The 27,549-nt window shown below is 42.5% G+C and overlaps 1 protein-coding gene across 3 annotated transcripts in view; it reads left to right on the top strand.

Moving 5' to 3' along the window:
• Positions 1 to 598: 598 nt before the first annotated feature.
• The window catches only part of AGPAT3 (1-acylglycerol-3-phosphate O-acyltransferase 3), an 88,513-nt gene continuing 61,562 nt past the window's right edge, over positions 599 to 27,549 (top strand). For 2 of the 3 annotated variants that reach the window (XM_062000599.1, XM_062000589.1), the window contains exon 1: positions 600 to 1,105. The gene's annotated coding sequence lies outside the window, so the exon portion shown is untranslated. Of the gene's footprint in view, positions 1,106 to 27,549 lie in introns of all 3 variants that reach the window. The other variant, XM_062000609.1, reaches the window with a different exon arrangement.

Raw genomic sequence — 27,549 nt, 5'->3', positions numbered from 1 at the left:
CCCGTTATCAATTCCTCACGGTGCCATCCTCGCGTTTCCTCCGCACGGATCCTCCTACCCTGTGTTCGTAGCTGGGAGCTTCCCTTACCCCCCGCCGCAGACCCCCCGCCCGCTCCCGGCTCCAGCGTGGCTGGGCTCCGACCGGGACGGACCCTCGGGCGACGGAGGCTCTGCAACCTCCCTCTGAACCGCAGCAACCGCGGGATGCGTTGCTGGGCAGGCGGGAGAGCACAGACTGCTCTCCCCGAGGGCGGCCAGTGGGAAAGCGAGCTCGGGTGAGCGGCCGTGCCCGAAGGAAGCGGCTCTCCCTCCTCACCAAGGGGCCGGCGCCGCCACTCCCTGAAGGTGGAGAGCGGCGCTTCGGGGGCGGCCGAGCGGTGGGAACACCGCTCCGCCCGCCCTCGGCCGGGCGCTCGCCCCGCACCCGCCGGCGGGGCATCACCGGTCCCTTCCTCCGTCCACAGCCATAACGGTCTCCGCAGGCGCTGGGCTCCGTGAGGCGCGGGGCCTCGGGCAGGAGCGGCAGCGCCCTCTGGCGGACGCCCGGCGGTGGGGGGCGCAGGCGGTCGTTGGGCTCGGGGCGGGCGGCTCCGTCGCACCGCCGCCCGCCGCCGTGCGCTACGTTGCAGCCGGCGGAGGTCCCGCTGCGTTGGCCAGGGCGGGGCGAGGCGAGGCGAACCGAACCCGGGCTGGGCCTGGCCGGACAGGAGCAGCGGCAGCAGCCGCAGCCGCCCCCGCTATCTGACCCGACCTTCCCCCTGTCCTCCTCCACCCCTTGACGCCCGGCTCTCCTGCCCCCAGTGGCCCGGGAGGAACTGAACCATCGCTGCACAGGAAGTAGCGGCTGCGGGGAGCAGCGGCGGCGACAGCTGGGGCTGCCGCACTCAATGAGCGAGGCTCCCGCAGCCGCCGCCGCCGCCCGCCCCGCTCACCTCTTCCCCGCCTCCCGAGGGCAGCGGCGCAGAGCCAGCCCGCCGCCGCCGGGGGGGGGCACCGCGGACAGCAGCAGGCGGAGGCGGGCAAGGCCGCTCGCCCCGGGGCTGGAGGCTGAGGCAGGCAAAAGCAGCTCCGGCTCTTCCCGAGGAGGCGCCGGCGGGGACTGCAGGTTGGTGCCGATCCGTCAGCGAGGCGCGGATGCCGGGCTGCTGCGGGGGGAAGGCGGGCGGCAGACCTTGCCCACACTGTGCCGCACCGTGCCGGTCCCTCCGCGGCCGGGGCAGCTCCCCCTGTCTCGGCGCTCCCGCACGCGGCGGCGGCTCCGCCGGGCGCCCCTCTCGGAAGGCCCCAGCGCGCCGCCCCCCGCTGCGGCGGCGGTAAGAGGAGACACGCCGGGCCCGGCTCGGTCCGGCGGCCGCGGTGCCGTCTGCATGCGCAGCCCTTTGTGCGCCGGTGGGCGAGGGCGGAGGGAGAAGAGGGGTCGGGCCCAGGCCCGGCGGCAGGGGGTACCCGGGATAGGAGGGGGATGGCGGCAGTGCGGGAACGGGCACAATGGTGCTGCCGGCGCGGCCGGGCCCCGGCTGAAATGCATCCTGCCGTCCCGGGTGAGATGGACGCCTTCCTGAGGGGTGCGGGGTGAGAGAGGCGCAAGCTGGCGGCTCGCTGCTTGGGAGGATGGCAGCTTGGGCGCTTCGCCGAGTTTCAAGTAGGGTAGAAGGAAGGATGGGCAAAAAGTGGGAGAGTGATTTAAACAAAAAACAAATTAAAAAAATAAAGAAGAAAAAAACCCAAAAAAGGTAAGCCCGTTTCAGACCAACCAGGTTGCACCTGGGTGCACGGCTTGGGCGTGCAAAATGGAGAAGAGCAAACCTTATTGATCTGAGAGCAGCAACTAAATAGGACACTGTCTTGCCAGGATTCTGTTCAAATGGACCGATGGAGTTAAGCTGCTAACCTAATGTGCAGGCATCTAAATCAATGTGCTCATTGATTATGCTTTTGTAGCTATATTCATCTCCTCCAATGTTTTTTCCTCTCTGAATCTTCATCTCGCCGCCTTGGTTAGGCAAAGAGCAGGTGTGGAATGAGAAAAAGTGTCAGGGTTTGCAGTAATCTCGCAGCTCCTTCTTCAAATCAATAATAATCTTATTAGCTAATCATGATATTAAACTCATTAATTTCAAGTCCAAAGTAAAATCTGTGGACTTTCCCCATCTCCCCCTCTAAGGGAAATAGGTTGCATGTTTGCCATCAGAGAACTGCTGATCCGTACAGGCATGTTGGGGGAGGAAAGCAACAAGTTTTCCACTTGCCTTGGCAGTGTTTCTTTTGCTGTGATGATCTTCACGTGAGGCTCTTTGCGTGAATTACAGGTCTTTTGGGTGAAGTTCAAGGTATTCATGAATAGGTGTGTGTATTTTTTTCCAACTTTAATTTTATAAGCAGCAAAACCCGTATGATTTCCATTCATTTTTCTTTGAAGACTGCAGCTGTACAGTATATGAGAAGAAGTTAAACGGAGTTGTTGTAACCTGCAGTGGACTTGCTTTGCTGCTTTTTCTGCATTGGGTTGTTAGAGCTCCTGGAGCAGTGAACAGTTCTGGCCCATGGATTTTAAACATAAATATTTTGATCTTTCCTGTAAGTTTCACAGAAGCCTTGGCTTTTGGTTCTTTTCCATGTACTATAGTCTTCTTCTGCTTTACATCTATTATTACTGAAGTTTTGTGATTATGTGCATTACATTCAATACCTTCTTTCAGCCTTTTTAAAGCGCAGTCTTACATACTGTAAGTCTCATTATCTTTCTCTTCCTTCATTCCCACCTTCACCTCTCCATCCCTATACACACACTTATTGGAGGAAGCATGATACAGAACAGTTGGTCTCCAAATACTGCTTGAATTCAACAAGCACAGGAAAAACACCTGACCAGAATGTCCCCACTGAGTGCAATTAAAATGGCAGGGCCACTTGTCAAAACTTTATGCTGCAGTTTATCAGCTCTGCAGATAGCCGAGTTGAGGGTGCATGAGAAGCACCTGCCAAGAGCTGGAATTGGAGTGGGCTTTAGTTGAAGTAATGTTGCACAGAAATAAGGATGCTATTTCCTTTTCCTCGTGGGATTTCTTTTATCTCTGGCGTGATGCATTAACAAACAGGACAAAATTTCACTCACAGGGAATTCCACAAGCACAAAGTGTATGTTCTTTTCCCAGCCAGAGCCAAAGCTTTCTGCTGTGTGTTAATCTTCTTACAAAATGAAACTGTTGCATAGTCCTGTGCTAGCTGCTTTTTTGTTCTCCTTTCTGCCTCTGTTTGCAGAAAGATGCATTGTTTTCAAATCCTAAATGGTGTTTTGTTTACTTGCAAAAACTATTATGGAATAATGGGGTTTGAGGCTTACATTTTGTGGGGATTCGGTGTGAATAAAGTATTGCTGTTAACCGTAATGAGTTCACCTATACTAAATTTATGATGGACATAAATTACAGGAGGCTGCTTCTGTGCTTTATGCAAATATATAAAAAAACCAAGAAAGGTAGCATTCAATCTTGCTCCTTTGGCTTATGAGAACATAATTCTTGATAGGAATGGCAAAGATGCTGACAAGGAAACATAATTACTATCTATAATGGCTAAAAACATCCCATTCTTGCAGTGTTTTGAGGTTTTTTTTTTAGTGTGAATATCAAGTGTTGGTGAATTCCTACTTATGTGTTTATAGCCTGTGCCTGAACAAAGAACGAGTGACTAGGCAATCTGCACCTTGAGTGTTACAAGCTGAAGAACAAAAGAAAATACCAAAAGCAAAGAAACCCGAAATTTCATTGTATCTCACACTGTTGCGCTACTTTCTGATGCTGAGCACCTAGTTATAAGGATTGTCTATCTACACTGTGTTTCAGACTAATGCCAGGGAAATTTTGCTTGCAGGTAGCTCCTAGTAAGTAATAACTTAATACCATGTTTTCAAGTAAAACTAAAAGGAAGGGAATAGAGAAGCATTAGAAGATGCTATCCAAATTTCTTGTTTATCTATGATATTAACCAGGATAAAAGGAGAAAAAGAAATGCTAATCTTAAGGCCTAAACCATGTGCTTGATGAAGATACTCTTCAATGTGTTACATGAAAATCACTTTGCCATCTGATGCATGATCATATCAAGATTCTAGAAGTGAGTCAGCACATAAGTTGGGGACTGATTATAGCTAGGATGTGGGCAAGATCATGATAATCTAGGAAGTGTTTAATTTGATGGTGCACCGAAGAAATAATCTGTTTCCTGTTTTGGTTTATTAATTGCAGAAGTCCAGATATCAAATGGTTAAAAAGGAAACAAATCCTTGCTTATGTTTTGGGGTTTGTTTTGATGCTCCTAAAATCAGTGGGTATCTATGATTTACCTGTAAAATTTCTTTGTGCCTCCAAGTCTGGACACATTTAGGAGCATGCAAGACATAACAGTGATGAGAAACTAGGTGCTAACAGCCGTAACATGCAAGTCATAGCACAAATGAGAGAGATGCTTGTCTGTTTTGTAAAGGCCAGTCTATGAGTGTTACCATTGAATCTGGTCCTTCACAGCAGCATCTCCTTCTACTGTGTTTTCAATATATATCACTGTCTAACCTTGCATGGGATAGACAATATAATTGTGCAGTTTAGTAGATGAGGCATTCATCTTGGGAAGACTTTGATTCTTGTCCCTGTCCAAATGAGGACATGTGAAAAGGAACAGAGAGCCACAGGGCCTCTTTCTGTCTGTAAAACCAAGCAAAACCCAAACAGTTTTAGGAGGAGGGTGTGGTGAATGGCTATGCTGGGGTACGGCGGTACCCTACCAAGGAAGTGCTGGGAGAAGGTTGTCATACTTTCCAGGGAAAAGGCAAGGAAAACTGTATCCAAATGATGCACAGCTCAGACTATGTGAGGATGCTGCCCATCAGACTGATGGGCAAAGGAGCTGATCAGTCTCACCTTTCTGTTTTCTGCCTATGTTTTATGAGGAGGTCAGTATAGTCTCAGCACACCATCCCTCTTTTGCTATTCTCAAGCATACAAATTCTTTCGTGTAGGGAAAGATGGCATGTAATTTTGGGCTGCTTCTTCCCTTGGGAGCTGAGGAACTTGGGACCTAGGTTCTGTAAGGCTTGCCTCTGCAATGCTGCATTTTTTCGTGCACCCTTAGGTGCGAGTCCCTTGGTAAAGAGCTAGAATGAAATAAACTTTCTGTCACATCTTGGATGAGGCACAAAAGCCAGTATACTGACTAGTCCTAATACTACTATTTATCTTGCAGTAGTATCGATAATGTGATGTTTGCTTTCCAAACAGGTGATGTGGCCAATGTCCCAACGAGTTAAAAGATCCTTTGCAGCTTAGTGTGGTGGAAATAGTAGTTCTCTTAGCTAGATCAGTCTTCACTCTGGGTACAGCCTTATTGCCTAATTGTGATTGCTTCTGTACTTTCAGACTGTTTGGAAAAAAGAAAATGCTTATCCTTGAAGTAGATGTTGAGCTCCATAGGTTTTATGAGAATGAAAGGGCACGTGGATTCCTTATACATTTGGAATGAAATGGTGGAAATTTTCCTTACTGAAGCTGTGGATGCAAGTCTATGGCGGAACACTTAGAATCCAACACATCTTGTGCGTTTGCATATTCATGGAAGAAAATCCCCAAATCAATTAAAAACCTTTACAGTGTTTCTGCATCAGTGTCAAGAGCTCTTTAATGGTCAGATGTAAGTGGTATGATATTGGCCTTTTTCTGTGTGTAGCACCTCTTCTCCATGCAGACCGACTTTCTTATTTGCTGTAAAGGAAATGAGATTTCAGTGAAATTTTTAGTTGCTTTATTTTTTTTCTTGTTGTTGTTCATGTGTGCTAGCATTACTTAGGTAATTACAGTGTGCTTGTTAAGAGCCCTGACAGCCTAAACTGAGTTCTTTGTCAAAAATGCAATGTTTCCCTTAATTAAGAGAGACTAGAAACAGCACCTGAATCTATTAAATAGTCAAAGTTGATATCTTTTTAGGGTACATTAATGAGCAAAACAAAATACATTTCTGACTAAAACGCTGCCTAGAGTAAATGAGCTTCTGTGAGGCTTTTATTGTGGAGAAAAATCTATTGGTGCTGCAAGTGTGTCACACAGAGTCAAGCAAAATTCATGAGATCTTTCTAAATTCTATGGTCCTCCAAACAATAGCCACTATTTCTTCTTCAGAGCTCTTCAGAGATGTTAAATAATCCTTGTGACAACGCTGTGAAGTGAGTATTGTAGTAATTTTTTATGGATGGCAAAACAATTAATTGGCATTGTTTCCAGCTGTACTGCAAAAGTGGGTTTTTCCGAGTGCCTGAAACTTAGCCTGCTGCTAAAACTTGGGCTTGTGTGAGGAAGGGGTGGATGAGCACATCTTTTTTTTGCCTCTACTTCTAGCTGATGAAAACATTTTGCAGATGTAGTGGTTGTCAGCTTGCAAGTGTGTAACATCAGACTGGGCCCTACATGTCTCCATAAAGGATGAATTTATCTGCTTCTGAATTATTCTGCCCATATTACTGACATCATGTCTTAGAAGAGTGACACGCAGAGCTGTTGGCTGTGCTCGTGTGTGTAAAGTTTATCCATGTGTGAAAGTTGCGTTGCTCAGACTGACTTAGAGCACAGGTTTGCTCATTTGTGGGATGAAGTCCTGGTCACTCTCCTCCTGCTGACCTCTTTCCAGGCTGGGCTTGCTCAGGGTTATGACTTGCCTTGAGGTTGATCTGAAATGCCGTAGACTCATCTTTTTCTCCTCTCGTACATGAACACCATTGGTGTCTGCAAGCTGAAGGAGGTCTGGATAACCAGGACCTAAGGTCCAGTTCAGGCCAGATCAGTGTTGCAGCTTTTCTGCACAGCCCTGCTTTGGTTGCTGAGATATCCATGTCACTTCTCCACCAGCTCTGCCTGCTGCCCTTCCAGGAGTTATAAATGCCACAGCAGATGGCTTGGGGAAGTAGTGTCTGTAATTACTGTTGCAAGATTTGCCTAAGCTTGACTCTGTACGAGGAAAGCTTTTTTTTTTTTTCCCCCTGGAGATTTGAAGTTCTCTCTATTTCAGATGCAGATTTGATCTTTTCAGGGGAGCAGGATGGTGGAAATGTGGGCATTATATGCTGGTTTCTCTTAACACTAAACTATCATATGAATTATGTTATCAATTTTCAGTCCTCTCCTGCTGGGTCAGCTTTCAGGTTCCTCGTAGTGATGTAGACTAGGCTGTTTATGGACCCAAGTTTTGATAATGGCTGACAGACCATTAAATAACATAGCTATAATCAGTTTATTTGATAAAGGTAAGTTTTTAAATCCATCAGCCTGACTGGTAAACTTCCACTGGGTTTCAGTGTGGATGTGTGACTCTTCCCTGCCAAGTAGAGCTATGCGGCTATACAGTTGACACGTGCATATTTAATACCCAATGCAATCGTTCATCTTCCAGTTGCAGCTGTAATTGATCCAATGTTGTTATGCACACTGTGTACTTTTCTGTGAGCCCTCTTGCTCCATATGCCTTCCTTCAGGCTTGGGCTCCCTACCAGCATGACTGAGCTTACCTTATCCTCCTGCATCCATCTGCTGTCTGTGGCCCTTGCGTTAATAACCATATAGCCAGCGTCTGCTTCCAGTTTAAGTTGTGAGAGGACTGAAACCAAAGGGAAAGAAAGGTTTTAATTTCTTGAGATCAGTGAAGATGCTGTAACTGAAACTAACCAGGCCTGCTGAGCTGTGTTGTTTCTCCTTTTGGTGGCCATGGCAGAGTGATGCCTCTGATTCCTCTGACAGCTTCTTGGGGTACCTTTGTCAAAAATTAATAAGCGACAATGGGAATTTGGGCCAGATTCTAGATCTTTACTGATTTCCCTGCTCCATTTCCAGTGAAATGTCCTTGTCACCAGGATCATGAAATCAAGGTGGCTCATGGTGTTTTGTATTTTGAGGTTTTTATTTTGTCTTTTGCTTTCCTGGCCAACCTGTGGCATAACTAACTCTTCTGAAACTTGTAAATGTTTTTCACACTGAATTTGTGTGGGATAATGCTCTTATCTGTGGAGAGGACAACTACTTGAAAATAGATGCGTTTCATAAATAGTTGGCATTGCAGCAAGGATGTTTGCATGATCTCTCTTAAGAACTGAGATGGCTTAATCTAAAATATTATGTACTTTAAGTAGTTTGCTTTTCATCCTCTCAAGTTGAATTTGTTTTTGATGGTGGAGACTGAACTGGCAAGCTTAATAGTCCCATTACATTTTCCCCCCCCAATGTCTTTCTGTGATGGTATGAGACCTATCACTGCCAACTGCTGCTGGATTCCTTTCAAGCTTTCTTGCTCAAACACTCACCAGGAAACACTCAACAAGCCCCTTCCCACTGCCCACTCTGAAAAGACTGAGTTTGCAATGTGTTTTCTAACCAGCTTACATCAGCATGTCTTAAGCTGAACTTGGAGGGCAGTGGCACTGCTTCTGCCTTTGAGAGGTGCCTTGGCTGCAAGTTGCTAGATACTGGGAAGTCAGGGAGCCTCAGCATCACAATACACTTGCCCAGGTCCACTGCTGTTCTCTGGCCATCACTGGCTGGTTACTGCTGGGGATACATTGTGAGATGGTGTGGACCTTGGCTCTGACCTGGTACTGACGTATTTGTTTACTGCCTGGGTCCTGCTCTAGCCCAGCAAAAGATATCCAACCTTGCATTAGAAATTAAGACATTGGTTTAAAATGGTGTTGCATCAGATTGCTCGTTGCAGCTGTAGCTATGGCTGTGGACTGAGGACCATAACTTAATTCATGGGAAAAATTTTTAGGATATATATAGTCTTAAAATGATTGTGTGTCCATTAAAAATGTGTATGTGCTTATGCTATTAGGTGTATACTGCTGGCAAGGTCTCCTGGGAGTAGCTGTGCCTATACCAAAGCCCTCTTGGTAGTACTTTTTTTTTTTTTTTAAATTTAGAAGCTTTTGCTAGGAACTTACTTTTCAGCCATTAAAGCTTATTCCCTTTTTAGTTTCATTTCAATCTATATGCTAAAGTTTGTTTATGGTATACACCAGTATACCGCTGGAGTAGTGTATTGGCTTTTTCAGTAGTAATATCATGCTGAAGAAAGAACTAACTGGAGTAGCAGTGATATTAAAGGAATTGTAGCTTTCTGGGATCCAAAGGTATCATTAGCTTTACTGAGAAAAAAAACCAAGTTTCCTTGTTTTGCTGTTTACCTGATGAACTGGCATTCACAACATCATTTTGGTTATATTTCACTGTACTAACCAGATAGACAGTATTTATCATCACTGAATTAGCAGGACTTGCTGTGTACAACCCACTGTGAGCCTTACCTCATTCAGGTAATATGTCTGTACCTTTCTCTACAGCAAAAGAAAGTAGTATGATGCTTTTCATTCTTTTTCTCTTGCTTTTTTTTTCTGTCAACTTTTTTGTGTCCTAAACCTTAATCATTTTCTACAAATGCAGGGATCTCAGTGTTTGTTAAGCACTCCTATGGTATGTCTGTTTTGAAGGTTGAACTTTTGGTTTCCTTTCAAGGCAATATGGATGGAAAGGCAGTACTTTTTGTCCACATGCACTATTTCTTCTATCACCAATTCAAAAGTTGTCTTAATGAATACCAAAGGAAGCTATAAACTACCAGGAAGAGTTATCTATGGATAACTTCCTTGCTGGGCCTGAGAAAGGCAGAGGATATGTTCTCATGTGAAGGAAACAGGCAGAATCTTTATGGCAGTTGGCATTGCATTTGAAATTAGCACTAGTTGCTCTTCACACCTGCTGCTGTGAAGGAAAGGACGTCCATTGAGGACATGGTTAGGTTTCTGATGGCAGAGTGAAGATATATTTTTCAGTAAAGGCACATCTGAAAAGAATGTGGGTTTTAGATTGGTTTAGCAAGCATTTCCTCAGTTGATTTATTTTAATAAAACCCTGCCTAGATGGCTTATTTAATTGAATATTTAAGCAGATTGAAAGCAGGCATTTTACTATCTTTCTTTAATTTGTGCTGATACATGGTTTAGCATAATTATTTTTTAATGTCCTTTTAAAAAAATATGGTGCCCTCTTCCTCTTGACCCTCTTCCTTCAAGAAAAAGTATATTTAATTTGCTTGGAGAGAAATTTCTGTTGCTGCTCTGTGACGAGCAGGCGTGTGTGAGGGGTGGACTTGGTGAAAATGTTGCTGGCTTTTAAAGTGATGAGTTCAGGCCAAAAGCTTTAAGAATTGTCTGAAGTGTACTGTGGCATTTGTAAGCTCCCTTTCTGAACCTCATAAATTCAGTTCTAAATATGAAACTTGCAGCATTACACAGATGCTTTGGTCTTACTGCGTGACTCTAAATAACCAACTACAGCTTGCTTTTTTGTGTTTCTGCTCCAGCAGGCCTGTCCTTTCCTTGTTCATCGCCATTAACTTTCCTGAGATCTGGGTCCCAAAAGAGGGAACAATGTCATATTCTTTTGTGTTGAGGATTCTGCTTAATCCTGCATTGGGAGCAGTGGAATAATGGAGTACTCCTGTGTTGGAGCATTTTGTCACAGGGCAGATAAAAATGCCTGCTTACCCTCTATCTACTTGTCTCCTTGCCCTTTGCCAGTGCAGCAGAAATATCGATACTAAAAAGAGGTTGGCACCATCATTTCTAGTGGGATTACATTTTAGTCTGACAAGGAATCTGTTTCCTGATACTCTTAATCTGTCTCTGAACAAGACCAACCACAACACTGTCAGTTTTTGGTGGCAGCATTGCCTATATTCATTTGTGCCTCTGTACTTACACTAGAGTCTATTCTTTAATGCTATTCATTAACACAGCTAGGTTGGCAAAACATCTAAGGGGAAAGAAGCTCCCAAATACCTGTTTTGATAATAACCTAAAATGTAGTGCTTCCATTCAGCAGTTTGCAAACTGGAATGTGAGTCAGTCTCAGGCAACTGCAAAATAAAAACCAACCCAATGCTAAACCATTACCTTCTCTCTGATCCCAAAAGAAAAAAAGCAAGCACGCTAGATGGAGATTGCATACACACTCCTGCAAAAATGGTTCTTCTTGGCATGAGCTGGACTATGGCATGCAACTTAGAGCATAACCTTTTAAGAAACAACTTTTGCTGCAGACAAAACTGTAAGAAAAATAGAGTGAAAAAAATCAGAAAGATGTCTAGAAAACATGACCAAAAGGAAATTTTACAGAATTAAGGTTGTTCTATATAGAAGACACCTGAAAGCCTGCCACAAGAGGAGAAGGGAGTGAACAGCTCTCTGTGCCCACTGTAGAGAGGGTGAGGAGTTATGGATTTAAGATGCAGAAGGGAGAGCTGGAATGCTTTGAGGAAAGCTTTCTCTTGCCAAACGAGAGTTGTGAAATCTCAGTTGCTGGAAAGAACTCAAAAAGTAAAAGATCCCAGCAGATGCATGTGGGAAGGGTTGGGTTTTGGTGCTCCAGAACTGGGGACCTAAGTGCAGGGTCTGTGGTAGGAAATGGACCCTTAAAAGATGTCAGTGACAGGCAAGAAAGGAAGCAAGCAATGTAAGTTCTTGTCTCTTAAGTTGCTGTGCTGAAAATGGGTGGGAGAAGAGTGGGGGGCAAGAAATTTGTCGTCATGATCAGGAAGAGAAATTAGAGGTGATGGAGGAGCTTTGCTGTCAAAGGTTGGGGACAGCTAGGTTAGGTGACCTCTTGAAATCCCCTTCATCTGCACACACTGCAGTTTTATTTTGGTAGAGGCTCATGCTCCAAGCCTGCTCTGCTCTATCCAAGCCTGCTCTGCTCTAGGAGCCTTGTGTGCTGTGAATTCCAGCACAAGGCAACACTGATAAATCTGTGCATCAGACTCAATGACCCTGGGAAGAATACTAGTATTTTTGCTTTTCTCACAAGGGGTCCTTTTAATTAGTAGCTAATTCATATCTTCCTCCTTAAGTGTGTGCAACAATTTACTTGTGATCCACCTGTGTTTCATGCAGAAGGTGGAGCAAAGCGTTGAAGTTGTTGACCTTTGAGATCAGCCTCAAGACTGGAGCCTGAACCCAGATACCAGTTGTTCCTGTTTTGCTTTGCCTTTTTTTTTGCCCAGCCATTCTTCTCTCTCTGAATTTCTGTGGTACACAATTAATATCTGACAACCAGCCAAATTACCTTAGAGTCACTCTGGCCAGAAGCAGTAACTACCAGCAATGTGTGGAGGGCACTAAACAAAAGCTGAAAGGCTGGGTAAAGCTCATTCAGAAGCTGGAGAATACATGCCTGCAGAATTTAAATGCAAGCACTGGTTCTCTCTACTGCAGAGTACTGCTTGACTTTTTGCAATTACAGCCATTGCATGAAGCTGGTGGGTACTCAAGTAGTTTAGCAGAATGAGTGAATTAAAATCTGAGCCAAGTTCCTGGCTCCATGTGCTGGTGAATGCTTTGCTAGCAAGTATTAGAGATGAAGTACCAGAAAATTTATGTACTGTGATGGTCTGTCACTCTGTATGAGCAGAAAGAAATACCATCCAGCTTCTTGAAATACTTTCTTTTACGCATGATGTGCCTAAAATTGTGTGGCAGGACATACGGTTTTTACATGTTGGTAAAACACGGGCAATCCAGGATGCTTTTTATAGGGAACTTCTTGTTCCTTGAGTTCTCTCTCCAGCAATGGGCAGTGCCTAGCCTTGGCAGTGCTATCATCGACTCAGAAAAACTCATCAAAACTGTATATATCTGTATATGTCTTTAATATAAATGAGACACAACTTGCCTCCTTATGACCACAAGGAGCTTCAGTTTCTCCTGACTATGGAGTGTGTGCCTAGATAGAAGAGAGAGAACTAAGATAAATAGAGCCTCTACTGAATGACTTAATAGCTGTTGGGGGAATTTGTAATGCAGTGCTTGTTAAAATGCCGTATGCTTGTTTAAGAGGGGAGCCCTGCTGTGTTTCTGCTTTAATTCCAGAACAACATTAAAATTGGATTCTGTAGGTTGAAAGCCTTTTGCTTGTTACTGTTTGGTAAATGGACTCCATAACTTGGAAGGCTCTGTCTTTTGCAGGTAACATAGTATTTGGAGTTCATGAGTTGGTATGATCTGGTGGAATTACACCTGTCAGAGTCGGTATAAACAGCAGAAAGCTGGTACTTGCACTTTGCAATATGCATTTGGTCTGAGGTACAGGGAACTGCTGGGGAGAGTCCAGAGCAGGGCCACCAAGATGATCAGGGGACTGGAGCACCTTCCTTAAGAGGAAAGGCTATGGGAACTGGGGATGTTCAGTCTAGAGAAGAGGAGACTGAGGGGACATCTCATTAATATTTACAAGTATATGTCAGGAGGTTGGGACATCTCTTTTTTTCTGTTGTATCTAGCATCAGGGCAAGTGGTAATAGGATGAAGCTGGAACCCAAAAAGTTCCATTTAAACATAAGAAAAAACTGTTTTACTGTGAGGGTGAGGGAGCCCTGGCCCAGGCTGCCCCGGGAGCGTGTGGAATCTCCTTCCTTAGAGGTCTTCAAAACCAGCCTGGACATGTTCCTGTGTGACCTGATCTAGGTGGACCTGCTTCTGCAGTGGTGTTGGACTAGATGATCTCTAAAGGTCTCTTCCAATCCCTACCAGTTTATGATTCTATGGTTAGCTATATGCTTCTAAACCCAGAAATAATCATTACACAAATTAAAACCCCAATGCACTGATGCAGGTCCTCTGCACGGGTTTCTGACAGCAGCTGTGCTTATTAAGTTCTAGTGACCCCAAGTACATATAACTTGGTTGCATAGGTTTTCACCACTATGTTTTTTTGCATGAAACTGTAGCTGGTAGGTCTTCTCTAGAACAGAGTGCATGAATTTGTGCATTTCCAACTTGTCTTGATGCAATTGTCTTTTGTTCATCTCTTTTTCCTCACTTCATTTTACTTATTGTGGGTCTTTTTTAATCATTGCTTCAGTTGCCAAATTACAGTAAGGATCAGGTAATTGTAATGAAGTAATTGTATGAGCAATGCTTAGTCTTTGTGTATTTCATTTTTGTACTTTCAGTGTAATTGAAGCAGGTTTTCTTTATTGTACCTTTACCCATTTTGCTTCTCTACTAGAAGTATGTGGGGAAAGGAGAGGGAAGAGGAAGAACATGAAGGAAGTTAAAAGGGTCTTTAACTATTTCTGAGTTTTCTTGGATTTACATTCAACACAACAATGTCTGCCTTGGATGCAGGCTGTGGTTGTTCTCTCCCAAGTCCATCATGTAGGCAGCCAGCAGACCTCAATGTAAATGTAGTCACATTTAGGTAGATGCCGCGATTATTTCAGTGATGAACTAAGCCAGCAAGTTTTTGGAAAGGGTCTGGGTTGAAACAGAGAAAGGTATGAGGGAAGATGCTGAGGGTGACTGTGCAGGTTCATTTATTCAACCTGTCCCATTCTGGGACTCCTCATTGCCTACCTTGCTCCAAATTCTTACAACAGGTCTTTCCTGGCCTCACTTACTGCTTCCTGTAATGTCTTTTGCATCTTGAATTTACTATTTGTCAAATGTCTTTATTTTCTCCACCATGAACTCATGGGGTGGCCTCTGCTGCTTCCTCCCCACTATATCCCACTGAGGCAATTTTTCAGTGCTTTGTTAGGGGGTGAGAGGCTAGGACTGCACTCTGGAGGGCTCTCACAGGCATTTAAGAGCTGCTGCCTGTTTTTTAAGATGGCCATATCTCTTCTTTTTCCCAGGATTCCTAGTTCCCTGCTTCAGGTCTGGATGCAATCCTAATTTATGTAAAGAACCTGTCTTAAGACTTTTTCTAATGTTAACTTAGCACAGACAGTTTTGCAGTTCCTGTGATGAAAGTGATAGTTTCTGCATGTGGAGAGAGCTGTGTAAGCCTGCTAAAGACCCTGGTATATTGGCCAGTTCTTGACTGCAGCCTTTTTAGTTGTTTAAGCAGAGGTTAATTTGGGAAGAAGAATGTAACTGAGTTAAAAAATCACACTTCAGCCAAGGCTGATTTATTGTATATGGGTATGTTTTGATTGCAGGGTATACTTCACAGTAGAAGTTGGAAGAATTGGAAGTGTTCAAACAAACTTTTACTAGTGGTCTTTCATGTTGGCGATGTGTGGCTTTTCTGACATGGTTTCATTTTGGACTCCCAAACACTGATTTCTGCTTTTATATTAAATGTACTTTTGAAATAGAAATGTTTTGGTGAAAGTAGTAAAGCCCAAAGGGGAACAAAACCATTTCCTTTTGGTTTGATGTTTTTTTCTACAGATCAGCTGTAGCTGTGTCTTGTTTTGACCTACACATTCCTAGTATGAATTTGAAATTAAAAATCCTACCAATGAGCAGAGTAAACTTAATAAAACATTGGGTAAGATAAGGTGGAATACTTGGGAGACTTAAGCCATGCTAATGGCACCTTTTGTTGATATTGCAGAGTGGTTCCTATCAGTTAATCCCAGTGCCCTTGGAGAACGGGGTAGCAGCTCTGTGCAGGTAGAAAATGGTTTCTGAAAGTGTGCCTATCAGGTAGTTAATATGTATAGTTAATGTCTTTGATAATGTATGCTCATAATGTGTATACTCTTCCATATTGGAGCCTGATTTTGCTCTTTTCTTAAAGAAAAAAGAGAAACTGTCATGATCTCTCAAAAAGTAATAGTAGGAAATAATGTTGTAAATCACTTGATGTATTTTGAAAGCCTAATCCTTTTACGCTGCTGTCTTTATTTGCCTTCTGTACAGCTCCAATTTTGTGTTCTCCTCTTGTGATCACTATGGTCAAAAGTATCTTCCATTATTTGTCAGATTGATACCTTGTAAAGTGTTCAAAATATTTACTCTGAAAGCAACTTTCTTTTCTGCACACTTAAATCATATGGCTTCTACTAAGTGAACTGACTGCAAGGGGATAGGATGGAGGAACTAGGCTGGTTCTAAACCCAAGTTGCAATATTGTCTGTTTCAATTAAATACTGTAGAAGACTGGTGATTGAGTCTGTTATCTGAAATCTAATGTCACTTTTGGTGCTGTTGGATAGTTATACTGGCCTGGAGCCGCCATTTTCAAAGAGTATAAGGTTTCCCAATGATCTGACATTGTGTCTCATGTCGATGTATCTTGGAAAAGTCTAAAAATGGTGCTTGGTGCCTGTGTTTAGAAACCCAGATCTCTTCTGTTAGTGTTGGCAAGAATTTCAAGCAACAACGGACAGACTTCTCAAACTGTAGTTGTCTTCACTTTTCTGCCTCAGTGTTTTTCCCTGTGCGTTAAACACAAAACCTTTAAGTACCAATATGCAAATGCATCCATAGGTCAATGTATTAATTATTTTTGAGATTACTTGACTCATGAAGATGCCATTTCATTGCAATAAGAATCTTCAAAATTGCTCTGAAATGAAGATCTCCAAGTAATCTACAGTGAAGGAATGTTCCATGAATTCAATATTGCAAAAATGCAAGCACTCCTGAATAGTGTGCCTTCAAAGAAATGATTATGGGTCTGCAATTGCTGTAAACATTAATATTTTTGCTCTTGGTGGGATCAAGATTTTTATTATTCATTAAATAGTTTCTAGACAGCAGAGCAAAATCTTGGCCACCCTCTCTATTCCTGGCCCACAGTGTCATGCTCATTTTATGCAATAGCCTGCCTCTGCTGTGACAAAGGCAAAATGAGTAAGGTAGAGATTCCTATGGTGAGATTTACTTTTTCTTTTAACTAACATCCCACTGTCCTTTAGCACAGTACTTCCAAACTAATAAATATGTTGGAACACTATGTGATAGCTTTGCAATAAATCTGATGTTCTAAAGAAATGAAAAAAACCCCACCTCCAGAGGTTTCCAGCATTGTCAAATGTTTGCTATGTGAAGAGCAAAGTCATTCTTTAAAAAAAAATTGCTTGCATTTCTATGCTTTCCAGTCTTCTATTATTCACTAAAACAGTCAGATATATCATAGAAACTCTGGAGTTGGAAAGGACTCATAAGGATCATTGAACCCAGCTCCCTGCTCGTTGCAGGACTGCCTAACACTAAACCAAACATCAGCACATGAAATCAAGAGGATTTAAGTGAATAAGTACATTCTGAATGAAACTGCTTTATTATCAGCATCATCATTCATGAATATTTTGGACTTTGATAAAGGGACCATAGCTGCAAAACTACCTTAGAGCAGAAAATATGGTAGCCATCTTGGGGTGTGGAAATAATAGGTGTGGATATTAAAGGACAGTTCAGGCTCTGAAAAAGCAGTCACACCAATGGTGCAAGTTTGGGTAAGATTCATGGAGACTTTGAATGTTGCCATTCTTGGGGTCTGAATGCCTGTCAGAAACTAAGGTGAAGCAAATTACTTGGTCACTAAGCATTAAGGTTTTATTAAGACTCCTCATATGTAGGTGCACATAAAGGTTCTGTACAAATTCATTTGTTTATTGTTTGGAGTAACCATTTCATGTTTTAAATACCTTTACAGGAGGCAAAGCATACAGTGAAAGGGGAGAAGGTTGTTTTTTTTTTTTTTTTAAATATATATTCCTTTTCTCTTAGTTTTTTCCCTAAGAGAAAGACAGAAGCATAGTTGTCTGTTTTTAAGAATCAAGCAATAGCCAAAGCTTTAAGCCTAGAAAGAAATAATTGGAAACCTTCCCCCTTGCTCAATGACTTATGCCTATCTCTTTAGTAATCAGTACTTCAAATGATCTTTAATCCAAGTTATTGTACTGCTGAAAACCAAACATCCTTCCCTTTGGGATGCGTTAAATGCTAGTTGCAGTTGTAGTTAGTGTGTCTTATTTCAGATGTTAACTGTGTGATTTTTTTTTTAACCTATTTTTCTTTGTCTAAAAGACAAAAGTACTTTATATATGGGTGAATATATTCTATTCACCAGTATGTACATTGAAAAACAAAATGTCTGATAACATTATAATGAAATGGGTAAATAACACTACAGTTTATGCTTTCTAAATTGTTTGAATTATGTTTGTGAATTGTAATCAAATGCTGCTTTGTGGCATGACAAACAACTGGCCATAGGGCTGAGTATGTTTCCAGGGACTGGATGTAGCTTGGGTAGGAGGCAGCAGCAAAGCCTGCAGCATTGTAATAGGAATATTGAATCGAAAAGCCAAGTCTAGCACCTAGTGAAATGCATTTATATCATAACCATTCCTTGTGACCATAAAAAGCACTAAAAAGAGAAATCTGCTCATACTGACTTGTGCTGTTCAGTAAAACTTGCTGTGAAGTCTGTGACAATATTTCTCAAATCCACCTGCCTGCATATGAGCAGTGCCAGGGGGCACTTGTGTGTTTGCTTTGCCTGTGCACTTTGCCCTGATTATGTGACTTTTCCAAATGGTGTTTATATTTTAAGCAACAGGAGATTGTGACTGGACCTTTGAAGGATGTGGGTGATGTTGCGCACACACAGAAGGGTCAGTGCATACTTAGAGTTCATCTCCAGACATGCTTTGCACCAACATGGCCTGGCAACAGCCATTTTAGCCATGCCCTCCTAATCTTTGACATATGAGTGGAATGTGTGGCTGGACACATCTGGTGGTAGCAGGGTGTGCAAAGACTCAAGCGTATGACCAACTGTCTTTTGTGCTGGTGATACTATCGGGTGCTTCATCTGCAGAAGAACCCTGGATTAAGGAGAACACAGGGAGTTAACTGTCCCTTCAAGGTGCCCTGTGAGATGCAGTCTCATGAGCTGTGCGAGATGCAGGCAGATGCAAGTTTTTTGGTGCTGTAGGTTTACCTGCTATCTAGCATGAGTTGTGCAACTTTATTTCTTAGTTCACTAAAAGTGGATTTGGATTTGATATTTTAACATTGTGATTGTGCTGAGGAGCAAGGTGAAGCTGAGAACTCAGAAAAGCTGCAATGCCCATAGATGTCTCCTCTGAGGTGTGTATGAGGTCTTAATCCATTTACCAATGAATGTGCTATACTTAGGATGCTCTGTCAGTGTGGAATTTTATTTTCCATGTGCCAGTAAATATTTTAACCTTTAATTATTCATATTTTTTGTGAGTTCTGTATTCCTGAAAGAGCAATCCTTTATTAAATGTCTAATCCATTTCAGAAAAATGGAATTTCTGTTTCCCATGATGATAATAGATAGCTCTTGCCTCCCATGATACATAGAAATAAATTAATGTGATGTATGTAGAGAAGTAGCAGCTTTTTAATTAAAATCTTTTAGTTTTTTAGTAGGGTAGGAAGCAGCTCTACTTCTCCATTTCAGTCTCTTGTGGGATCTGGAAAATGAGAGTGAGAGGCTTGACCCTATGCTTAGACTGACAAGAGTGTGTAAAGTGGCTTCTTACATGTAGACTCCATTGGCTCTGTTTCACAGAGCTTGAAACTGCAGGACCCAGATCTGTCAAATCTAAATAAAAACAAGAGGAAAGAAAAATCTGGTTTCTCAGAATTTGACTATTAATTTGTCTTTTTCCTTTGCCCTTCTTTATGTTTAGAAATTTTATACAGAGCAAGAAAGAAAATGAAAAACTGGTTTATTTGGGCAATGATAGTTTCTTACAGTCAGATGTTGTGTTGGTATTTTTTTTCTTTGATGTTAAAATTTTAAAAATCATACTATGAAATAAACCTGAAAAGCAGTAAGTAGAATTAAAAAGCAATATTCTTTTTAACAGAAGTAATGGAGCTCCCAGGAGCAGAGCAACTGGAAGCAGGAGGAAGCAAGTACGGTAGAAGGAATAAATCTCTCTATGACTATGCTGTTTAACACTTAAAAGCTTTTCTGCATGGGATGTGAGTAAGCTGCCAGCTGTCTTTAGAGTTCAGGAAGAATTACTTTCTGTGAGTCATTCTGGAGTCATTTGACTAATCTATACATTAGCAAGGTTTCTTTGTGTCTCTTCTGATAACTCAAGAGTGAACACTGCTTGGGACCACTTCATGCAGTGTGAGGGTCACTGAACTGATCAACATAGTATTATACAAGGTGTAAAGATACTATTTGGGATTGGTGTCCTGGGGAACATGTCTTTGAATGTTTGTGGTTATTGTGTGTGGCTTTTGCCTTCATTTTTTGTGTTTTGTTTTTTAGTTCTCAAGTGGAAGAAGCTATGTGAATGAAGCATAAATGTAGGTGGAAGCAAAAGGGACTGTATCAAAAGCCCTTGTTTTTACTTCCCTAAGACTTTTGGGAGGCTTTTTTCCCCTGAGTTTGAGTTTTGCCCATGACTTTCTGTGTACATGTATGATGCTGTGTGTATTTTCTGCCTTTTTCTGCCTATGATAATGCTCAGTTTGCAAAAAGTGTAAGCTTTTATGCAGTGTTTATCCACATATAAATTTTTGTTTGTGTTTGTTTTGCTGGATGTGATTCTTAGGGCAAAGGTAGGAGTTAACTTGGATCTGATGAGGGAATTGAGCCCTCTGTCTGCCTCCTTCAGCAAGTTACCATCCTGTGCCTGGCAGAGGTTGAGAAGCCTGATGTACTGTCCTAAATAAACTTTGTTGCTGTGTGCAGAGGCTGATTGCTTTCATTGATAGAGCTGTAAGCGAGACAAACCAGCCTGCTTTAAAGCCTCTGTGGCTAATGAATCAGAGGGTACCTTTTGGCCTATCCTATGTAGTTTGCCACTTCAGCTACTTTTGATTATAAAGATCTCAACTGAAACCATTATGTGACAAACCCTCTTATTTTGGTTATTGTTACTTGATCCTGTAGCTGTTGCTTAAAGAAGCCAACAGAAAGAGTCCAGCTAGGTAGGCTCTTGCTTTCTGTGCTTGTGAATATCTATACCTGGTGTCTCCTTTCCTTTTGCATAGATCACAATGCCTGCACACATCTGATCCCCTGTAGAGCTACAACCAGGTAAAGTTTCGTTACTGTGCTTTTTGTCTTGGAGCTCAAAATCACAAAGTAAAGAAACAATGGCCGCATTGATCAAGGCAGCATGCAAAGTAGTACCATGACTTTAAAAGAGCATCTGCTTCCGTGTTTCACTTGGACAGGAGATCACTAAATGTAAGGATTTGTCACCTAGAAGGATCAAGCTATGTGTGTGACTGGAAGCATGTTTAGGTTTAGCATTATCATGTGACACTGCGTACTGCCTACTTAATGCAAGGCTGCTTAGAGTACTGCATGGCAAACTGGGCCCAGGTTCTCTGGTACGGAGTATTTTGTGCTTGGAAAAGTCACCGTGGAAATATTCAGTGATATGAACAAAGAAAGTTGTCTTTTCCCTAGTGGCCCCTCCTTGCCTCCTCTCCAGCTCTAAACTGCACAGAATTGATTTCACTTGTTCTATTTCTTTTCTTTTTCCCATGCATCTTCAACGAAAAGAAATAAAATTATTATGTATATCCATTTGCTTTCTCATTTTGGGCTGCTTTTACTCATTCTGCTTCATTATCAGTATGCTTTGTTTCCCTTTATATCTTTTCCTGTACTTTCTCTTACTTTGTTTTCGTGCCTCTTTTTTATTCCTTAATCCCTTCAAACACCCACTCTGTGGGTTCTCAGGTCACAAGCCAGAGGCAGAATGTGTTAAAATTATCCCAGGGTTAACCAAGGATCTCATAAATCTGTACACAAATTATAATTTGCCTTCAGGAAAAACTTCTGGATTTTATTTAAAATATGGTTATTCCTGAAGACTATCCTGGCCCTTGGTAAGTTGTTCTAGTCGCTTGAAGTACATGGCTTGTTTTTTTAGTTTCATCCAGAAGCTGATGGCACTTGTTTACTAAGCTATAGTTCCAGCAGATTATGTTTAGTCTGCTGTAAAACTTGTTTGTGAGGGAACTTAGACTGTGATACAGTTTGTGGTTTTATGTTTTTTTTTTTTTCTTTAAAGGTGAAACAGCTGTCCTTGTTGAGTCTCCTGCTGAAGACTTGTTTTCTGGTGGTTGAAATTGTTTGTGAGGCTCTTCCGTGCACACTATTCAGTCTGTGAACATAATCCTTTAACCGCTGAAGGCAGAACTGGACGTGGCAGTGTGGGTGCACGACAACCTCATCTCCTATTTGTATTAACTCATCAATGATGTTTCAGCTGTTGTATCAGCCCCTTCACAGAATCTTAAGGGTTGGAAGGCACCTCGAAAGATCATCTAGTCCAACCCCCCTGCTAGAGCAGGTTCACCTAGAGTAGATCACACAGGAACTCATCCAGGTGGGTTTTGAATGTCCCTAGAGAAGGAGACTCCACAACCCATCTGGGCAGCCTGTTCCAGTGCTCCCTCACCCTCACAGTGAAGAAGTTCTTCCTTGTATTTCTTTGGAACCTCTTATGTTCCAGCTTGTACCCATTGCCCCTTGTCCCATCATTGGACATCATTGAGAAGAGCCTGGCTCCATCCTCCTGGCACTCATCCTTTATGAATGAGGTTACCCCTCAACTCCCATTCCCCTTCGTGCTTCCTGATCACCGCCATGCTTCTTCACACTTTTGGTCTTGTTTCTTCTTCTGCATCTCTGGTGGAATTTCCTTTACCTACTCTGCTTACCCTCACTCAAGGACTGTCCCAACTTCTGATGATGTGCATATTTTCATCTGTTCCTTGGAACCTTATTTTTTATACAGAGGGACTGACTGGTTTGAAAACCATTGAGCAAATATTGGCTGTTAGTATAGTATTCTTCAAGCTGGCTTTGATGGAAGCAGTTGATCCCAAGTCTCAAGGATTGGGAATGAGCTATACCTAGAGTCTTCCTTTTGTTTTCATTGTCATGGTATTTTGAATTTTAAAAAGCTTCCTCTTCACTTTTTCTGGTGCCTTTCAGGGCTTTTTTGAGGAAAATAGTCCGCCTTTCGTAATTTGGAAGACAAACAGTGGGGAAAAAAAAACCTAACAGGGCTCCTACACAGGACTTGGTATTACTAACATCTTGATAGATAGGCAGAATGTAATAGTTTTATTTGTACTACAACAGTAAGGCTGCATTTTCTTTAAACCTTATAATTTGCGGGGCTTGAAGTAAGTCTGAGAGACCACGCCTGCTCTGGGGAGAACTGTTGCTTGCTTTGGAAAGGTCATTCACGTGTTCAAATAACAGCAGGCAAGAACAGAGAACTTTCACAGCAGGTGTCCAGAGATGTAATAGAAGATATCTGCTTGTCTCTTCTTATACCTGTCATTATGGAAATCTGGTGAAGGAGTCTCCAGTTGCCAGCAGGAGATAGAAGTTACAGTGAACAATAAATAAGAGGCCCATGGGAAGGACCCAGGGCATTATCTTTCACACAGACTGAAAGCTCTTTTCTGCTGTGCAGAAAAGAACAAGTAAGTAAAACTTTAGCATCCCACTAATGGGACACATATGAAGCATTAGGAAAAATTAAAAGGTCAGATTACTTAAGTTCTTGCTGAAGTTAGTTCCTTATCTCTATGCTGACAGAATAAAGAACAGGTTTTATTTACTTTTCAAAGAAAGGAGAGGATCTGCCAGTCTGGCATAGGATTACAAACCTACTTTTGTTCCCCAAAGCCTAAAATTGATGTGAAAAGCCTGTGGAGCATATGTGCATACGTGGTTCTAATTTTTCATTATAAGGTTCTTTGCCTTTGCATGGAGAGTACATCAGTCCTGGAGATGGGATATTACCAGTCATTGACAATGTTGCAAGTGCGAAGTCTGTAATGGTCCAGCAGTAAACTGGTGCTTTGTTGAACAAAAATGTGAAATGCAATTTTCTCTGTAAGGTTTCTGTCCCAGTAAGGCAGACTGGAAATAAAAGCCATCAAAGGTGAAGCTAGTTTGTACCTTTTGCTATGGGGTCTAACATAACTGATCTGTGACACAGCTGGAGGGGCAGGAGGATACCCATCAAATCTTGGAACTGGAAAAAGCTAGTTAGAGAACAGTGTGTTTTTTCAAACTTCCTCTTAAAGGCTCCCAGTTACTCTTGCCTGTATCTTGTGTGCTGAGTCAAGAATTCAGCTTGTGAAGGTTTTTTTTGAATGATGGTGGTAGATTTTCATGTGAAGTGCTGATAATATATTTTAGATAAAGGCTTGTTCCATATAAATACTCTTGTGCAGACATATATTTGCATAAAAACTGTCGTAGAAGCAGAATAATCCTGATGGGTTTGACTTGTCCTTTCTTTGAATCAACACACTTGCATGGCAGCTTGGTTTTGAAAGATTAGCAAGCTATGGTCTCTTCACTCACTAGCTGTTTAGATTCACTTTCCAGTGTGTTTTAAGACACTTTTCTAAGGGTACCAGGTTTTTGCAAATGTGAGCTCAAATACTTGTTCCAGCAGGTCTTCTTCCTGTTTCCCTTTTTGGCTTGCTGTCAGACAGCAAGGTGGAACTATTGCTTGGCGGCACAATCCTGAGAATCATTAAGATATTAAAGCTCTGGTACATGTGTGTGACTGCGCAGCCTGGCTGTTCTGCTGCTGTGGCTGCTTGCTTTGTCCAAGGAAGAAACAGAACTGCTGGGTTTGGATGCTGTTACCTTCAGCAGCCTCTCCTGGAGATGTTTTTGCATATGGAAATGAGCATGACCTGACCAGAAGAGATAGCTGTGCAGGACAAGGGCAACTGCTGGTAGGAGCACAACCTCTGCTTGCTGAAGGTCAAAGAATGGTGAGGGTTGGAAGGGAGCTCAGACATCATCTAGTCCAGCCTCCTGCTAAAGCAGGTCCACCTCAATAAGGTTGCAGAGAAACATGTCCAGGCAGGTTTTGGAAACCTCCAGAGAAGGAAGACTCCACACACTCCCTGGGCAGCCTGTGCCAGGGTTCCCTCAGGAAAGAAGTTTCTCCTCATGTTGAAGCAGGGCTGCCTGTGTTCCAGCTTGTGCCCATTACCCCTTCTCCTGTCTCTGGGCACTACAGAAAAGACATCAGCTTGGTGGTTCTGGTTCAGGAGAGCTCTGTGTGGGAGCACATGGATATGATAGTTCCCTTCTGCTTGGCACTCTGTGCAACCATCGCCACCTGGGAAGTTGCTATATATTACTGCTCCTGATCCATTGCTTCCCAGTGCAGTGTCTACTTTTGATGTGTAGAGCTGCTTGGAAATATTTTAAAGGGCATTAGTACAGCACTGGGTCCAAGAGTGTCTTGAGGTTACTGATAAAGCCATTAGCCTTGAGCTTTCTCATTTCCAAACAGGCTTCCTGGTGTGTCAGTTGAGAATTGGCCTTCTTTGGAAATTTCTTGAGTCACTCCATAAGAACTAGAAGAGAAAGACACTTTTGCTATGATTGTTCTGGGCAATGGCTTGCTTGTTGTTCCCCTGACTGCATTGTTTCCCAAGCAGTGTGTTTCTAAGGCAGATGGCAGTCTGAGGGGGTTATAGAGAGAGTATTCATGGCAAGGCGTGGTGCTGCAGTTTTGAGGGCTGCTTTTTGAGTGCTTGAGCTTGTCTGTGAGGGCAGTGACAAAGGAGAAAGGTGGAAGCCGTTTAGCAGAAGAGATGCGGTAAACACTGCAGTACACTGAAGAGGCAGGAAGACTGCTTCTGCAAGTGGCATAAAGTTCATTGGACTGCGTGGTGGGGTCCTAGCTGGAGCTTTGCACTCTTGTTTTAGTCTGAGGGCTGCTAAAGGTTTTGATGAAATAATTTTATAGAAAACACTTGATGTTCATTTTGCATTTAGTCTTGTTAAAGGTTACTGAGTGAAGTTAACAGTGCATACTTTAAGCCAGTGGACTTCAAGTTGCTGCAAAAACAATCCTTGAGTACAGCTTTCGTGAAATACAAATGTAGGTATGTCACAAGCTCATTGCTTTTGGATGCATGTGATTGATGCAGTCCTCTCAGATAGCATCCATATGGGTTTTGCTTGATCTTTGACATGTGATAGAGAATGTTTTCTGCATTGCTGTTACTTGTATGTACACTAGCAAAAGCCTTTGCTTTTGCTGTTCCAATATTTTGGAGTTGGAAATCCTGTGGATTTCCTAATGGAATAGTCTTGTTCCTTAGGTGCTCTAGGATGTGCTTGGCTGGGGATGATGATTTTGGCCAAGAACACTGCATCAAAATGTTTTCCACGCTATGGGATGCTCCTGCATCAAATTGAGCAGCTGTTTCCTCATATTACTGTCTTCTGCAGTGCTGTCCTCTGCCAGTTCTCTCTTTTCTCCCTAAGGAGAATGCACACTGGAGAGCTGATTCATCAGCCCGGTGATTTGCTGTGCGCAAATTAGTCCTTTCTGCAGGCTTCAAAGTATTGTCCAAACATGAACAGGAATGGATAGTACTAAGGTATTAGTGTACAGCTATGGTCAGGATTTTCATGGGCATTTGGAAAGATCATGTTATCCTATTTGGAGGTGGAGCCTTTTCTGTCGTCTTTTGCTGGAAGCTCCTAGATCTGCTGGGTCCATTTTCTACATTGAGTTTTTTTTATTCCTTTCATCCCTGCGCCTCAATTTTGGCAGTTCCCTGTTGTCTGCTACTCAAACTCCTATCAAGCAGTTTGTTTGTCTTCTGAAGATATTATTTTGCTTTTGTTCTGCAACTGTTTCTCCCGTCTTTGGGGAGGAAACACTGAGGCCTACCAAAGGATTTACATCTAAGTAGTGATAATGTGTGTGTGAGACCTGATAACTCTCAGATTTCAGTAGCTGATAAATACTTAGCTGGAGAGAACGGGTCAGCATGCACGTCTAGCACAGGAACCAGGAAAGCAAAGAAATAGAACAAGAAATGACTGAAAAATTATTCCAGTCTAGAAATAATGATAAAGATTTGGTGGTTTTTTTCCCCATCAGTTAAAATATTGTTCCTCACTTTCTTCACTTTTAGAGTCTGATGTCAGAGTGAGCCTGGATGTCAGAAAACATTCCCTCCATCCCTGAATACCTCTTTTATCTAGGATCTAGGTACCTGTTCAGGATTGTGGAGGACAGGAAGGATCAAGGCGGTAAAAAGTAAAAAAAAACAAAACCAAAAGCAACTCAAAATCAAAACCACAAAATCATAAGGACTGGAGCCCTTGTCACCGACCCTGATTGACTTGTCCACTGACTTGTTTTGGACCAAACTTGGCCTTCTGACCTATTTTTAGGAGCATTGGTGTAGCTGTAGACTAGTTGTTTGCTGTGTTGCCTGGTAGGATGTGTGCCAAAATTGAATCCTGCCCTTGCCTTAAACCCTTCATGCAGCTTGTGAATCAGCATAAAGTCTACTGAGCAAGAAATAGGCTTTTACAGCAATTTTCCTTAAGCCTATGGGATTCAGATCCTCAGAGGCTGATGAACACCAGCTCTGCTTTTGATAACCTCTGGGTTTTTGAATGTCATGTTTGGAGGAGGAAGAGGGCAAATACACCCATGTGAAATGTTTAAACTCGGGACTTTGCTCAAACTGGAAATCAAAAGACTATATGATAAGCTTTTCTGTCCTTATCAGTTGTTCAAATAAACATACTAGTCCATATTTTTTCTATTAGTTGTAGTAATTGTGACCACAATAACAAAGGTACATATTGTAGGGAAGTGAAGATTGAAAAGGCACCTGACTGTCAGATGCCTGAAGCAAAAGTTTATTAAGACAAACAAAACCCCCAAGCAACAGAACTGTACTATAGT

Source organism: Colius striatus, chromosome 1 (genome assembly GCF_028858725.1).
Source record: "Colius striatus isolate bColStr4 chromosome 1, bColStr4.1.hap1, whole genome shotgun sequence".
In the NCBI taxonomy this organism is placed as follows: domain Eukaryota; kingdom Metazoa; phylum Chordata; class Aves; order Coliiformes; family Coliidae; genus Colius; species Colius striatus.
The sequence above is the reverse complement of the archived record's forward strand: the minus strand, read 5'-3'. Positions and strand labels throughout refer to the sequence as shown.